Genomic DNA, 14,458 nt, shown 5'->3' on the forward strand with positions numbered 1-14,458 from the left:
AAGATAATAAAAGTCATCTTGGTGTCTGGACCAGGGTAAAGAAGGAGTTCAAAGAGGTACACTTGAATGGACAGTTTGCTTTCAAAGGTTTGAAAACACTTTGAGAAGCAATCAAACAAAATAATAATATCCACCCTATTTTAATAGACCAAGGTTGAGAGCAGAGGAGCAGAGGGTATGATTAAGGTAGGATATATGTGAACAATGACATTTCCCAGGAGTTAAGTCTCCATTGGTTATCTCTTGATAAAAAGTGTCTGGTGAGGTATGTGTAGGTTCCATTGCCAGACAAGGAATGGCAGTGCCAAAGTCAAATAGGGCAGGTGATCCCTGGACTGGCTCATGCTCTTCTCTCTACTAAGGGAAACATAACCTGGAAAACTTCTATCCATAGTAAGACGTTCTCAAAAGTCTGTTATTTTGTCATTGACCAAGATCTGGAAAACCAAGCATAATTCATAATTATAACCCCAACTTTTCTTCAACATGGCATCTTGATAAATCAGCTAATATTGCTAAATCTCAGTTTCTCTATAGGAAAGCTGAGAGTATTGTAGAGTGTTGTCAAAGTTATTCAGAATCAAGACAATTGTGCCAAACGCAGCTTTCCATGTACCCCCATAAATACAGCAGATGTTAAGTAGCCATGTGCCAGTTGAATGGGAAGAGTGGTGAGGCAGACAGGGTTCTGTTGGCTTATCCTCTTAACCAGCTGCTTTCCAGGTGCTGATGTCCTAGGGCTGTCCAGAACAGAGGGTCAACAACGCTGGACTTGACCATTCTAAGGCTTTTTATACTACCTTCTTTAACCTCAGATTATTAGATTTAAACCAAAAGAAGTGAAACTTTTAAATAAATTAAATCACATAAAAAGTCTGAATCAATCTTTGACCTTACACTCTTAGGGTAGCTCTCACCTTATCCTGATCTCTTCTAGCTCACAGGTGAGGGGGCTTAGAGAGGAGGTCTATGGGCTACTGTCTCTCATTTTCCATCAGTTCTCCCAGTATTACCACCTGCAATCATCACATTATGTAACATATAAATAAAATGCAGAATTTTGGATAGTATAATACAAACACAATATAAAGATAAATACAAATAGGTGGTTTTTATTTATTTACTTCTTCCTCCTTCACTAGAATGCCAGCTCATGGGAACAGTGACATTTTGTCCAGTTTGTTCACTTCTGTATCTCCAGTATCCAGAATAATGTCTGCATTTAGTAGGTAACTATGGAATGAATGCATGGATATCTGATTCTGGTCTCCAGAAAGCCCTTCATTTATTTTGGTTTCATTTATTTTGAATCTTACAATGTAAGATTCTGCCTGGGGTCATATCTGAATCTTCCGCACACAGTTTTTCATTTTTCTCTCTCTTTTCAAACTTCTACTTCCGTTTAGCATTGCTCAGGCCAATGGCTGTGGTCTGTTATGCCTTATATGCATATTCAGGGATACTTCCATGGTCAGATGAAGCCTGGGCTCCCTTAAAAGCCACATGACCTGGTTAACAAGAATTGCATGCAGGTTCTGGACTCAGGCTTGTCTCAAAAAAGGGACTCATATCTGTTGGCAACTTCCTTCCTGCTCTCCTGCATCCTGGGCTATGCTAGACCTTTTCTAGTCCTCTGCCTTCTGTCATCCTCTCATTGGTTGCTTTTTTTACTAATAGTCGATGACATTCCAAGTCAAGTTGCATCCCACGCAACATTCTACCTTTTGGGGGCATCTACTCTGTACCACCCCTGAGTTAGGTGTTATATATACAACGAATGGATCAAACAGACCTTGAATTCAAGGAGCTTAGCTCTAGAGGAGTGGGGTTCAAGCTTTTATAACCATGACCCACAGTAAATATATATAAATAATCCAATATACATAAACACACACATAGAAAAGTACTGTTTCAAAAGTTTTATGAAACAATACTTACCTGAGTGACATTTTCCATTCTATTCTAGAGTGGATTAACCTATTTTATTTCATGAAAAAAATCTAGTTATGACCCACTAAATTGATTCCACACTCCAGTTATGAGTTACAATTAGTACAACTAATTACTTGCAGGCAATTTGAAAAAAGACCACTCTTAGAATAGGAGAGGGTTTCCTAAAGTCACTATAATATAATAAGAGGTATGTACAAGTAGATGGAAGCCACAGGTAAGTTGCTACTATTACCAGGAAGACAGCCTCCAGGACTATACTTCTCAGACTCTGACATGCATGTGAAGCACCCAGAGATTTATTTAAAATAGAGACTCTGATTCAGGAGGATGGGGTGAGGCCTGAGATTCTGTGTTTCTAACCTATTCCCAGGTGTTGCTGGTGCTGCTGGCGCATGGACTACACTTTGAAAAGCAAGGGTCTAGAAGGTGATGTCTAAAGGACGACCAGGAATTATCCAGGGCAAAAAGGGCTTTCTGGTAGAGGAAAGGGCATTTGCAATGTTATCTGTGTAAGAAAGACCATGGGCACCGTGAGAAACTGCAAGCACCCACATTACCTTAAAATCACCTATGCACGTGTTATAAACACATGGCCTATCCCTAGCAATGAGGGGTAATTTGGGCAAAGATGAACCACGTTTCTTACACAATGGTAAATTCAGGAAAAATGAAGCAAAATTTACTGATCACATTTAAAAAAGAAATTAGATGTATTTTTTTTTGTGAGACACAATATTGGTAACCACAATTTAGAATTAGTATTGTATTTCTTCTTCCACTGGGGGTGGGGTAGAGATGAGTAGAACCATGATGTCTCCACACTATCTGACCATAATGCTGGACTTGGAACATTTCTATGTGAGTTGAAATCTGAGTGTGCTTGGAGGGAGCTGCTTGTTGAGAAACTTGAGGTTGTGGTGGCACATTAAGTGTCAAGACCAAAAACTAGCCTCCCATCTGGTGGTTCCTGGGCATTGGAGAACAGATTTTTAGAAAAGGGGACGTTCTGGAGTCACAAAGAATGAGGTGGGAGCAAGGAAGTGAGGCAAAATTTTAAAGGAAGAGCTGAATCTCTTTCTTCACCCCTACCCTTAAGTGAAGGGAGGACGAGGCCCCTCAAGCCTTTTTCTAATCAGTGTTTCTCTTTCTCTACTCCTCCTTCGAATCCTGCCTCCCTCTGAAAGCTTCCCCCCCACCACCAAAAATAAAACCCATTATAAGCTCAGTGAGCATAGTCTTAAATGCCTCATTCCCATTGGCAGTCTCAGTTTATGACACATCCCTTGATGAGGACAGAATCTGAAGTCCCCATTTGGCACCAAGGATGGGAGAATTGCTTGGAGTTACATGGCTCATGAAGGTGAATTTCTCAGGTCACCAATTTGAATATGCAGGGCCCACTAACTTAGATATTTCTATATTGTTCTTTCAGTTAATGCACATTTCGTAAGTACCTCCCTGGAAAGGCATTGCCTTAGATGCTGGGTGTGTGATTGTGCCTGAAACAAACCCAGTCCCTGCCATCAGTGAGCTTACAGTTATAGTTTCATATATATTTCGGGATGAAGCATGAAATGATTCAAATATGATGTGTATTTCACTGTTCACTCCTAACTGAGTTGGAGAGTTCATTGCCCAATGCTTCACTGTTCTCACATTGGTTATAAAGAAGGATTGCAAACATTGAGTTTGTGGGGGAGAATTTGTCCTCGATAAGACAATGAGGGCATGTTGACCATCCTAAGCCAGGCCCTGAGGGCCAACCATCATGAGCTGGCGCTGACACTGATTCTCAGTGCTGACCATCTTCACAGGAAACCATCTTTTCCTGGGAAATCATCAATGGACATGTTCAGCCATTGTGTTAGTAGGCTGCGGTGCAGAGAGCCCAAAACATGGAGTCTGAAGCATTTTCCTTCCTCAGAATGTGGTATGTAATGTACTGCAACAGAGTTATTTCAAATGGGGGCCCCATTCTGGTAAAGAGATGAGCCGAAGATGGCCTCTGTCTGTTGCTCTTTTGATTGTTCTTCACTGCAGGCTGAGACCTGTTAGCTCGAAAGCCTACCAGTGCCAAAGCCAATGTTTTACAGAGCCAATTATTTAAAAAAAATAACCCAAACAAGCAGATTTTTAGCCACATACAACACATCTTCTTTGCATATCCCTAAAAACCTCACCTGACGGCTATTCTCCATTGATAAGATAGGACCTTGTAGTTATAAGGCCCTGAGCCACTGCTGTCCGTTGGGGTGCTGGGACCCAGGGACTCCCTACCGTGCTGCTGAGAGACATTATCAAGACACCGAAGCCCCTGGTCAGGTCCTCCTCCTCAGGGAGTTCTCTTGCTCTCCTCCTCTTCTGCATGGTGGCCCCTTGAGGCCTCTGGATGGTCTCATGCTGTGACAGATTTCTCCTTGCATCAACCCTGTCCAAGTACTGCCCAGTAAAACTTGTTGTAGTTACTGCCTCTCATGGTCTTAGCTTTTTCTTTAATCGACTCTAAATCCTCGAACCCTCTACACACTCTTACTACAGACCGACTGAGTCGAAATCTATGGGGGGTTGGTGGCTGGAAATGTACAGTTTTATGAGCTCCCCCAGGTGATATGTGCATGTGTGTGCATGTGTGTATGCCCACATAAGCATTAAAGTTTAAGAACCATGAGCTAGAAGATTTGGCTTGAATCCTGCTTCTGGCCCTGTTACTTGACTTTGGGACCTGACCCTTACTCTCTCCAAGGATCAGTTCCTTTTCCCCTGTAAGGTTAAAATGCTGATGTTTATACCAGAGAGATCTGTGAAGATAAAATGCAATAGAGTGTATGGAAGGGATTAGAGCAATGGTGGACGCTTGTTAGCTGCTCCACACATAGGTATGGGATCACAATTTTTCTTCTTGTTCCTTTCTGAGGCTCTTGGACCTAGTCTTTGTCCTTCTAAAATATTCTCTAACTAGCCTTTTGGAATCATGTGGGCCCTGTCAGTCTACTAATCCACTTGTAAATCTCATTTGGCATACCACTGTGCCTACCTGACTTTGGTCTTTTAATTTTTTTCCGGTCCCTCTGCTATTAGATCTCTCTGTAACAGCATTATCTAATGCTATGAAGTGTCTGAGAGCCAGAGTCAGATGACAAATGCTACACAAGGTACATTTGGATTGTATTGTTACAGTTCTTATTGATAAAATCAGGTGGGACTCAAATATTATTTTTATATATGATTTTGCTCAGTTCCACTCCACTGTCTGTTGGATATTTCTGGTTTTGCTAAATACATTTTTTCCTCCTTTCTGCTTAGAATCATCTACTGAAATATAATTATTTTTAGCAACTTTGCTGAGTTGTTTGCAGTTTTATATGCAAGTCTTTGCTCTCTGGGGACTTAATCAATATGCAGAAGCCCAGTGTCCCAGTGAATGGTGAGAGAGGTGTATGAAATCAGGATGTGATTTCCCAGTGATGGTTGCTAAATGAGATCACTTACCAAAGGTGCCTTTGTGCACTGTAGAAATCTTTAACCCCTAATACATGGGTCTTGCTTTCCTTACCATGAATGGCAGATGGATAGATGTCCTTTATTTCATCTCTACTCTTCACACTCTTTCAAGTTTTTTTAAAGAAGCCACAGCATGAATCAAACATACATGGGGAATCAAGAATAATTATGTTTTCTTCTAAGGTCAAGGCCAGGGACAGATGCAATGAAAACATAGAAACAAAATTTTATGTGAATGTGACTGTAATTTTATGTGGCCAGAATGAGGAAAAGGAAAATACCACTCTGGTTTTCATATGTTAACATTGGTAGTGAGCAACTGGGAGGTGACTCACATGAAAATCTGCTAGCAAACGCCCTTTACATGGGTCCAGGGGGATGGGTAAATAAAACGATGGGTTTGAACAAATATAAAGTTGTTGAGGGAGGATAGACATAATAAAATTTAGGGATTGCATTTAGAGAAACAAGTTGGGTGGACATTGTGAGAAGTGACCAGTAAAGAAATATTTTAAGAGAGGTAGTTCTAGAAAGTTGACTAGCAAAAAGAGAAATACTCCATATCAAGTTTCTAAATGGAGACAAGATAGACCAGTTAGCTTTTGAAAGAGCTGCCTAATTCACATTTCCAGTGCAAAGTCTCAGGAATCTAGAGGGGGAAAAAACCCAACTTCTTAATTTCAGGAAAGGCAAAGAGAAACAAAGAATTTCATTTTGATTGGGGTTAGAGTTCAGTTTTATTGAGCCCATGTTAGACTTAACATCTAGGGTAACTCATACATGGAATAATAATATTTACCATTGTGCCAAGGGCTTTGCAAAGATTATCTCATTTGATATTCACAACAACCATATTTGGCAGATACTTTTGTCATCTCCAATTTACAGATGGGTAAATTGAAGATTAGAAATATAAATTAATGTACTCAAGGTTGAGGAACTAGTAAGTGATATAGCCAGGATTCAAATCCAGTCTGTCTGCATTTGGATCCCTCAAATGTAGAAATATAAGTGGAACTTGTAGCTAATGTTTAAGAGTCACATTTGTGCTCCCAAATTGTACCAGGCTAGTGTGGGCTCATGGTAGTATGCTCCTGTGATTGACTTATTTGCTCATAATATGCACCCTACAACTTCCTTCCTTCATCCTAAAGTGCTTCTTTTTTTTTTTTTTTAATTTTATTTATTTATTTATTTATTTTTGGCTGTGTTGGGTCTTCATTTCTGTGCGAGGGCTTTCTCCATTTGCGGCAAGCAGGGGTCACTCTTCATCGCAGTGCACGGGCCTCTCACTACTGTGGCCTTTCTTGTTGTGGAGCACAGGCTTCAGACACGCAGGCTCAGTAATTGTGGCTCACGGGCCTAGTTGCTTCGCGGCATGTGGGATCTTCCCAGATGAGGGCTCAAACCCATGTCACCCGCATTGGCAGGCAGATTCTCAAGCACTGCACCACCTGGGAAGCCCCTAAAGTACTTCTCACACTAGCTTTGTCACTCATTAGCAATGTTTGGCCTTGGGGAAATCAATACTTATGGGCCTTTAGCCTATCTGTAAAATGGGGATAAAAATAATCCTTTATATTTCCACATCCAAGAAAGATAGAGGAAGAGAAACTGGATTTATCCTTCTACCTAAAACAGCCTAAAACAATTTTTAAAAACTGAACAGAATATATCAAGGAATGATTTGTAAGACACTAGACATCAGACAATGAAGGGCAGTGTCTCCTGAGGGTTGAGACCTCTCAAACTGCTCCAGCTTACTGCTGTGAGAGAGATTAAAGGCCACAATGCAGGAAGGGGGAACCCAGACAGAGCCTAGTGGGTTCCTTGAGTTGAGAAAATGGAACTGAGAGTCCAGGAAGACCAAGGGATCTAGTATACCAGAGAGAGGAAAGCTATAAAGAGAACGAGACATCCAAAGATCTACAGATGGGCCCCTCAAGTGTTAAACTGAGTACTGATGAATGTGCACATACATGTGTAAGTATAAATTACCAGAGGTAAGGTAAAATACGAAAGGATTAGAGGACCAGGAATGTTGACTCTTCCTACCAGACAAACTGGAAAACCTCAAGAGTCATGAAGCATTGGGTAGAGTTCATAGAAAGGTCTTGACTCAATAATGGAGAGTAATTATCCCTAGGCTGAACACCGTTCTGGTTCCATCTAATATATATTAAAAGACAGACCTCCAAAGATTAAACTGTTTACCAATAACTTATAGCATCCCAGAACAAAACTCAAGAACATTTATAGGAATACAAAAATAATTAGCACTCAACAATATAAAATTCACAATGTCTAGCATACATGAAGCAAGAAAGATAACGAAGAAATGCATTTATAATATAAAAATAACCCAGAACTGACACATATGCTGGTATTAGCAGATAAATGACAGCAAAACAGTTATTATAACTCTATTCCAGATATTCAAAAAGTTAAGAGGATACATGGAAGATATAAAAAAAAATAAATCCAAAAAGAACCATATGAAAACAACAATGTGTAAGAGAAAAATATACTAGATGAGATTAATGGCAGACTAGGATTTGCAGCGGAAAATATTATTAAACTTGAAGACACAGTGATAGAAACTATCAAAACGAAACAAAACAAAACAAAAACACTTAAAACCAAAAACCACAGACAGAAAATAAAAAGAAAATCAATGAGCTTTAGGTGGCCTAATATATGTGTAATTGGAGTTCCCAAAGGGGGGGAAAAATGGCAGGAAAAATATTTGAAGATATAATGGCCAAAATTTTTCCAAATTTGATGAAATTATGAACCCCCAGGCACAAGAAACATGAAGAAAACAACACAAAGGCACATCATAATTAATTTACTCAACACCAGTGATAACAAGAAAATCTGAAGAGTAGTCAGAGGGAAAAATATATGTGTTATCCAGAGAAACAAATATGGTGATGACAGTAGCTTTCTCATAAAATACAATAAAAACAAACAGACAGTAAAGCAATGTCTTTAGAGTACTGAAAGAGAAAAAGTCAACCTAAAACACCCAGTGAAAATATCTTTCAAAAATTATGGCAAAATCATCTTTTTCAGGCAAACAAAAGCTAAAATAATTCATCACCAGCAGACCTTCACTGAAAGAAAAGTTAAAGGAAGTCTTCACGACAAAGGAAAATGATACAGATGGAAATATGGATCTATACGAAAGAATTAAGGGCTTTAGAAAAGGTAAATATTTATATGGGTAAATAGGTAAGAGTTTTTCTTATAACCTAAACATCTTGAAAGATCATTGACTGTTTAAGCAAAAATAATAACAATGTAATGTAGTAATTATTATATATATAAAAGTAAAATGTATAAGAATATTCCAAAGAATGAGAGAGGATAAATTTAAGTACCCTCTTATAAAACTCTTAGACTATACATACAGTGGTATGAAATCACTTGAAGATAGACTGTGGAAACCATAAACCCTAAAGCAACTACTAAACAACAAAACAAAGACTTATAGTTAATAGGAATCCAAAGGAGGAGAGAAAATGGAATAGTTTTAAAATATTCAATTAATTCAAAGAAAGTAAAAAAAAAAAAAAAAGAAGAAGACAAAGGGAAGAAAAACCATATGGGACAAATAAAATATAAGATGATACTTTTAAAGCTAATCATATCAATAATACAATTAAATGTCAATGATTTAAATACCTTAATTAACAGGCAGGCATTGTCAGATTAGGAAAAAAGAAAGATCCCACTCTATCCTGACTACAAAGAAACATATTTCAAATGTAAAGTTATGAATAAGCTAAAAACAGAAGCATAGAAATATGTTAACATGTTAACAGCCATCAAAGAAAACCTGGTATGGCTATCTTAACATCACACAAAGTAGATGTCAGAGTTAAGAATATTAGCAGGGATAAAAGTTTTCATTTTATAATGGTATAATGGCCAATTCATCAATAGGATATAACAATTCTAAATGTTTATGCACTTAATACAGCTTCAAAACACATGGAGCAAAAATTAATCAAGAACATCAGGGAGAAACACACAAGTCCTCAAGTATAGTTGAGGATGTCAATACTTCTCTCTCAGAAATTGATAGAACAAAATAGATAGAAAATCTGTAAGTAAATAGAAGATTTAAATAACACTATCAAGCACACTGACCTAATTAAGACTTATAAAACACTCTACTCAACAGCAGTAGGATACACATTATATTTAAGTATACTCAGAATATTTACCAAGATAAAACATATCCTGGGCCAAAAACAAAGTCTTAATGATTTTAAATATTTCAGTCATACAAAATAGCAAAATGGAATTGAATTAAAATTTGATAACATAAAGGTCTTTTGAGAATTCCCAAATATTTGTAAATTAAATATTTCTAAAAAATCTTTGGATGAAAGAAGAAATCAAAAAGGAAATTAGAATGTATTTCAAACAGAGTGAAAATAAAAACACAACATAATATTTTTGTAATGCCACTTTGGCAATACTGAGGGGGAAATTTATAAGATTAAATGCATAATTAGAAAATAAGAAAGATCTCAAATCAATACCTCACTGTCCAACTTAAGAAAATGGTATAAAAAATAAAAAGAGTAAATTGAACTTAAAGTAAGTAGAAGTAAGGAAATAAAGATTATAGCAGAAGTAAACACAGTAGAATATAGAAAAGCAATAAAGAGAAATCAGTGAAACCAAACCTTAGTTCTTAAATAAGATCAAAAAAACTCATAAATAGCCAGTTTAATGAGAAAAATAGATCAATGACCCCTAGTTAGCAATATGAAAAAATGAGAGAGGTGACATCACTAAAGATTCTTCTGATAGTAAAATGATGATAAGGCAATATTATGAACAATTCTATGCCAGTAAAACAGACAACTTAAGTGAATTGTACAAGTTCTTTGGAAGACACATGTTACCAAAGCTTACTCATGAAGACATAGATAACCTGAATATCTCTCTATATAGTAAATTTATTGAATTTGTAGTAAAAACCCTTCTCAAAAAGAAACTTCAGGCCAAGACAGTTTAGAGTACTGAAAGAGAAAAAGTCAACCTAAAACACTCAGTGAAAATATCTTCCAAAAATTATGGCAAAATCATCTTTTTCAGGCAAACAAAAGCTAAAATAATTCATCACCAGCAGACCTTCACTGAAAGAAAATCTGGTGATTTTCCCCCAAATGTTTAAAGAAGAAATAATACCAATTCTACACAAACTTTCCATAAAATATGAAGGAGGAAACTAACACAACATTGTAAATCAACTATACCCCAATTAAAAAAAAAAAAAAAAAAAAAGCAGAGACACAAAAAAACCCAAAAAACAAATAAACAAAAAAACCCCAAAAGTTTAAAGGAGGAAATACTTCCCAAATTTTATGAGCCAGCATTACGCTGATATTAAAAAATTATGTTATAATAAATGAAAACTACAGCCCAATACCCCTCATGAACATAAATATGAAAATTCCAAACAGAAGGACATTTTACCAGAGGGTAGACAGCAGAAGCAAGAAGAACTACAACCCTGCAGCCTGTGGAAGGAAGACCACATTCACGGAAAGATAGACAAAATAAAAAGGCAGAGAACTTTTTACCAGATGAAGGAACAAGATAAAGACTCAGAAAAACAACTAAGTGAAGTGGAGATAGGCAATCTTCCAGAAAAAGAATTCAGAATAATGATAGTGAAGATGATCCAGGACCTCAGAAAAAGAATGGAGGCAAAGACCAAGAAGATGGAAGAAATGTTTAACAAAGACCTAGAAGAATTAAAGAAAAAACACCTAGAAGAATTAAAGAACAAACAAACAGAGGTGAACAATACAATAACTGAAATGAAAAATACACTAGAAGGAATCGATAGCAGAATAACTGAAGCAGAAAAACGGATAAGTGACCTGGAAGACAGAATGGTGGAATTCACTGCCGTGGAACAAAATAAAGAAAAAAGAATGGGGGACTTCCCTGGTGGTGCAGTGGTTAAGAATCCGCCTGCCAATGCAGGGGACATGGGTTCATGCCCTGGTCCGGGAAGATCCCACATGCTGCGGAGCAACTAGGCGCATGCACCACAACTACTGAGCCTGCACTCTAGATCCCACAAGTCACAACTACTGAGCCCGCAAGCCACAGCTACTGAAGCCCCGGTGCCTAGATCCTGTGCTCCACAACAAGAGAAGCCACTGCAATCAGAAGCCCTCACACCACAAGAAGAGTAGCCCCCACTCTCCACAACTAGAGAAAGACAGCACACAGCAATGGAGACCCAACACAGCCAAAAATAAATAAATAAATAACTTCATTAAAAAAAAAAAAAAAGGAAAAAAGAATGAAGAGAAATGAAGACAGCCTAAGAGACATCTGGGACAATGTTAAATGCACCAACATTCGCATTATAGGGGTCCCAGAAGGAGAATAGAGAGAGAAAGGACCAGAGAAAATATTTGAAGGGATTATAGTCCAAAACTTCCCTAACATGGGAAAGGAAATAGCCACCCGCGTCCAGGAAGTGCAGAGAGTCCCAGGCAGGATAAATCCAAGGAGAAACACGCCAAGACACATAGTAATCAAATTGGCAAAAATTAAAGACAAAGAAAAATTATGGAAAGCAGCAAGGGAAAAACGACAAATAACATGCAAGGGAACTCCCATAAGGTTAACAGCTGATTTCTCAGCAGAAACTCTACAAGCCAGAAGGGAGTGGCATGATATACTTAAAGTGATGAAAAGGAAGAACCTACAACCAAAATTACTCTACCCAGCAAGGATCTCATTCAGATTCAATGGAGAAATCAAAAGCTTCAGGGACAAGCAAAAGCTAAGAGAATTCAGCACTACCAAACCAGCTCTACAACAAATGCTAAAGGAACTTCTCTAAGTGGGAAACACAAGAGAAAAAAAGGACCTAGAAAAACAAAGCCATAACATTTAAGCAAATGGTAATAGGAACATACATATCGATAATTACCTTAAACGTGAATGGATTAAATGCTCCAACCAAAAGACACAGGCTCGCTGAATGGATACAAAAACAAGACCCATATATATGTTATCTAAAAGAGACCCACTTCAAACCTAGGGACACATACAGACTGAAAGTGAGGGGATGGAAAAAGATATTCCATGCAAATAGAAATCAAAAGAAAGCTGGACTAGCAATACTCCTATCAGATAAAATAGACTTTAACATAAAGAATGTTACAAGAGGCAAGGAAGGACATTATATAATGGTTAAGGGATCAATCCAAGAAGAAGATAAAACAATTATAAATATATATGCACCCAACATAGGAGCACCTCAATACATAAGGCAACTGCTAACAGCTATAAAAGAGGAAATCGACAGTAACACAGTAATAGTGGAGGACTTTTACACCTCACTTAAACCAAAGGACAGATCATCCAGACAGAAAATTAATAAGGAAACACAAGATTTAAATGACACAATAGACCAGACAGATTTAACTGATATTTATAGGACATTCCATCCGAAAATGGCAGATTACACTTTCTTCTCAAGTGTGCATGGAACATTCTCCAGGATAGATCACATCTTGGGTCACAAATCAAGCCTCAGTAAATTTAAGAAAATTGAAATCATATCAAGTAACTTTTCCAACCACAATGCTATGAGATTAGAAATCAGTTACAGGGGAAAAAAATGTAAAAAACACAAACCCATGGAGACTAAACAATACGTTACTAAATAACCAAGAGATCACTGAAGAAATCAAAAAGGAAATAAAAAAAATACCTAGAGACAAATTACAACAAAAACACGATGATCCAAAACCTATGGGATGGAGCAAAAGCAGTTCTAAGAGGGAAGTTTATAGCAATACAAGCCTACCTCAAGAAATAAGAAAAATCTCAAATAAACAATCTAACCTTACACCTAAAGGAACTAGAGAAAGAAGAACAAACAAAACCCAAAGTTAGCAGAAGGAAAGAAATCATAAAGATCAGAGCAGAAATAAATGAAATAGAAACAAAGAAAACAATAGCAAAGATCAGTAAAACCAAAAGCTGGTTCTTTGAGAAGATAAACAAAATTGATAAACCTTTAGCCAGACTCATCAAGAAAAAGAGGGAGAGGACTCAAATCAATAAAATTAGAAATGAAAAAGGAAAAGTTGTAACGGACACCTCAGAAATACAAAGCATCCTAAGAGAGTACTACAAGCAACTCTATGCCAATAAAATGGACAACCTGGAAGAAATGGACAAATTCTTAGAAAGGTATAATCTTCCAAGACAGAACCAGGAAGAAATAGAAAATATGAACAGACCAATCACAAGTAATGAAGTTGAAACTGTGATTAAAAATCTTCCAACAAACAAAAGTCCAGGACCAGATGGCTTCAGAGGTGAATTCTATCAAACATTTAGAGAAGAGCTAACACCCATCTTTCTCAAACTCTTCCAAAAAATTGCAGAGGAAGGGACACTCTCAAACTCATTCTATGAGGCCACCATCACCCTGATACCAAAACCAGACAAAGATACTACAGAAAAAGAAAATTACAGACCAATATCACTGATGAATATAGATGCAAAAATCCTCAACAAAATACTAGCAAACAGAATCCAACAACACATTAAAAGGATCATACCCCATGATCAAGTGGGATTTATCCCAAGGATGCAAGGATTCTTCAATATACACAAATCAATCAATGTGATACACCATATTAACACACTGAAGGATAAAAACCATATGATCATCTCAATAGATGCAGAAAAAGCTTTTGACAAATTTCAACACCCATTTATGATAAGAACTCTCCAGAAAGTGGGCATAGAGGGAACCTACCTCAACATAATAAAGGCCATATATGACAAACCCACAGCGAACATCATTCTCAATGGTGAAAAACTGAAAGCATTTCCTCTAAGACCAGGAACAAGACAAGGATGTCCACTCTCACCACTATTATTCAAGTCCTAGCCACGGCAATCAGAGAAGAAAAAGAAATAAAGGGAATACAAATTGGAA

At 37.4% G+C, this 14,458-nt stretch overlaps 1 long non-coding RNA gene across 1 annotated transcript; it reads left to right on the forward strand.

Moving 5' to 3' along the window:
• The first annotated feature begins 1,316 nt into the window (after positions 1–1,316).
• Positions 1,317–13,470, forward strand: LOC309613195. Its single transcript, XR_014235578.1, has 2 exons — positions 1,317–10,483; positions 10,618–13,470. It is a non-coding gene; the product is annotated as an uncharacterized lncRNA (long non-coding RNA).
• The last annotated feature ends 988 nt before the right edge of the window (positions 13,471–14,458 follow it).

Source organism: Balaenoptera borealis (genome assembly GCF_965194805.1).
Source record: "Balaenoptera borealis genome assembly, chromosome: 16".
Classification (NCBI taxonomy): Eukaryota; Metazoa; Chordata; class Mammalia; order Artiodactyla; family Balaenopteridae; genus Balaenoptera; species Balaenoptera borealis.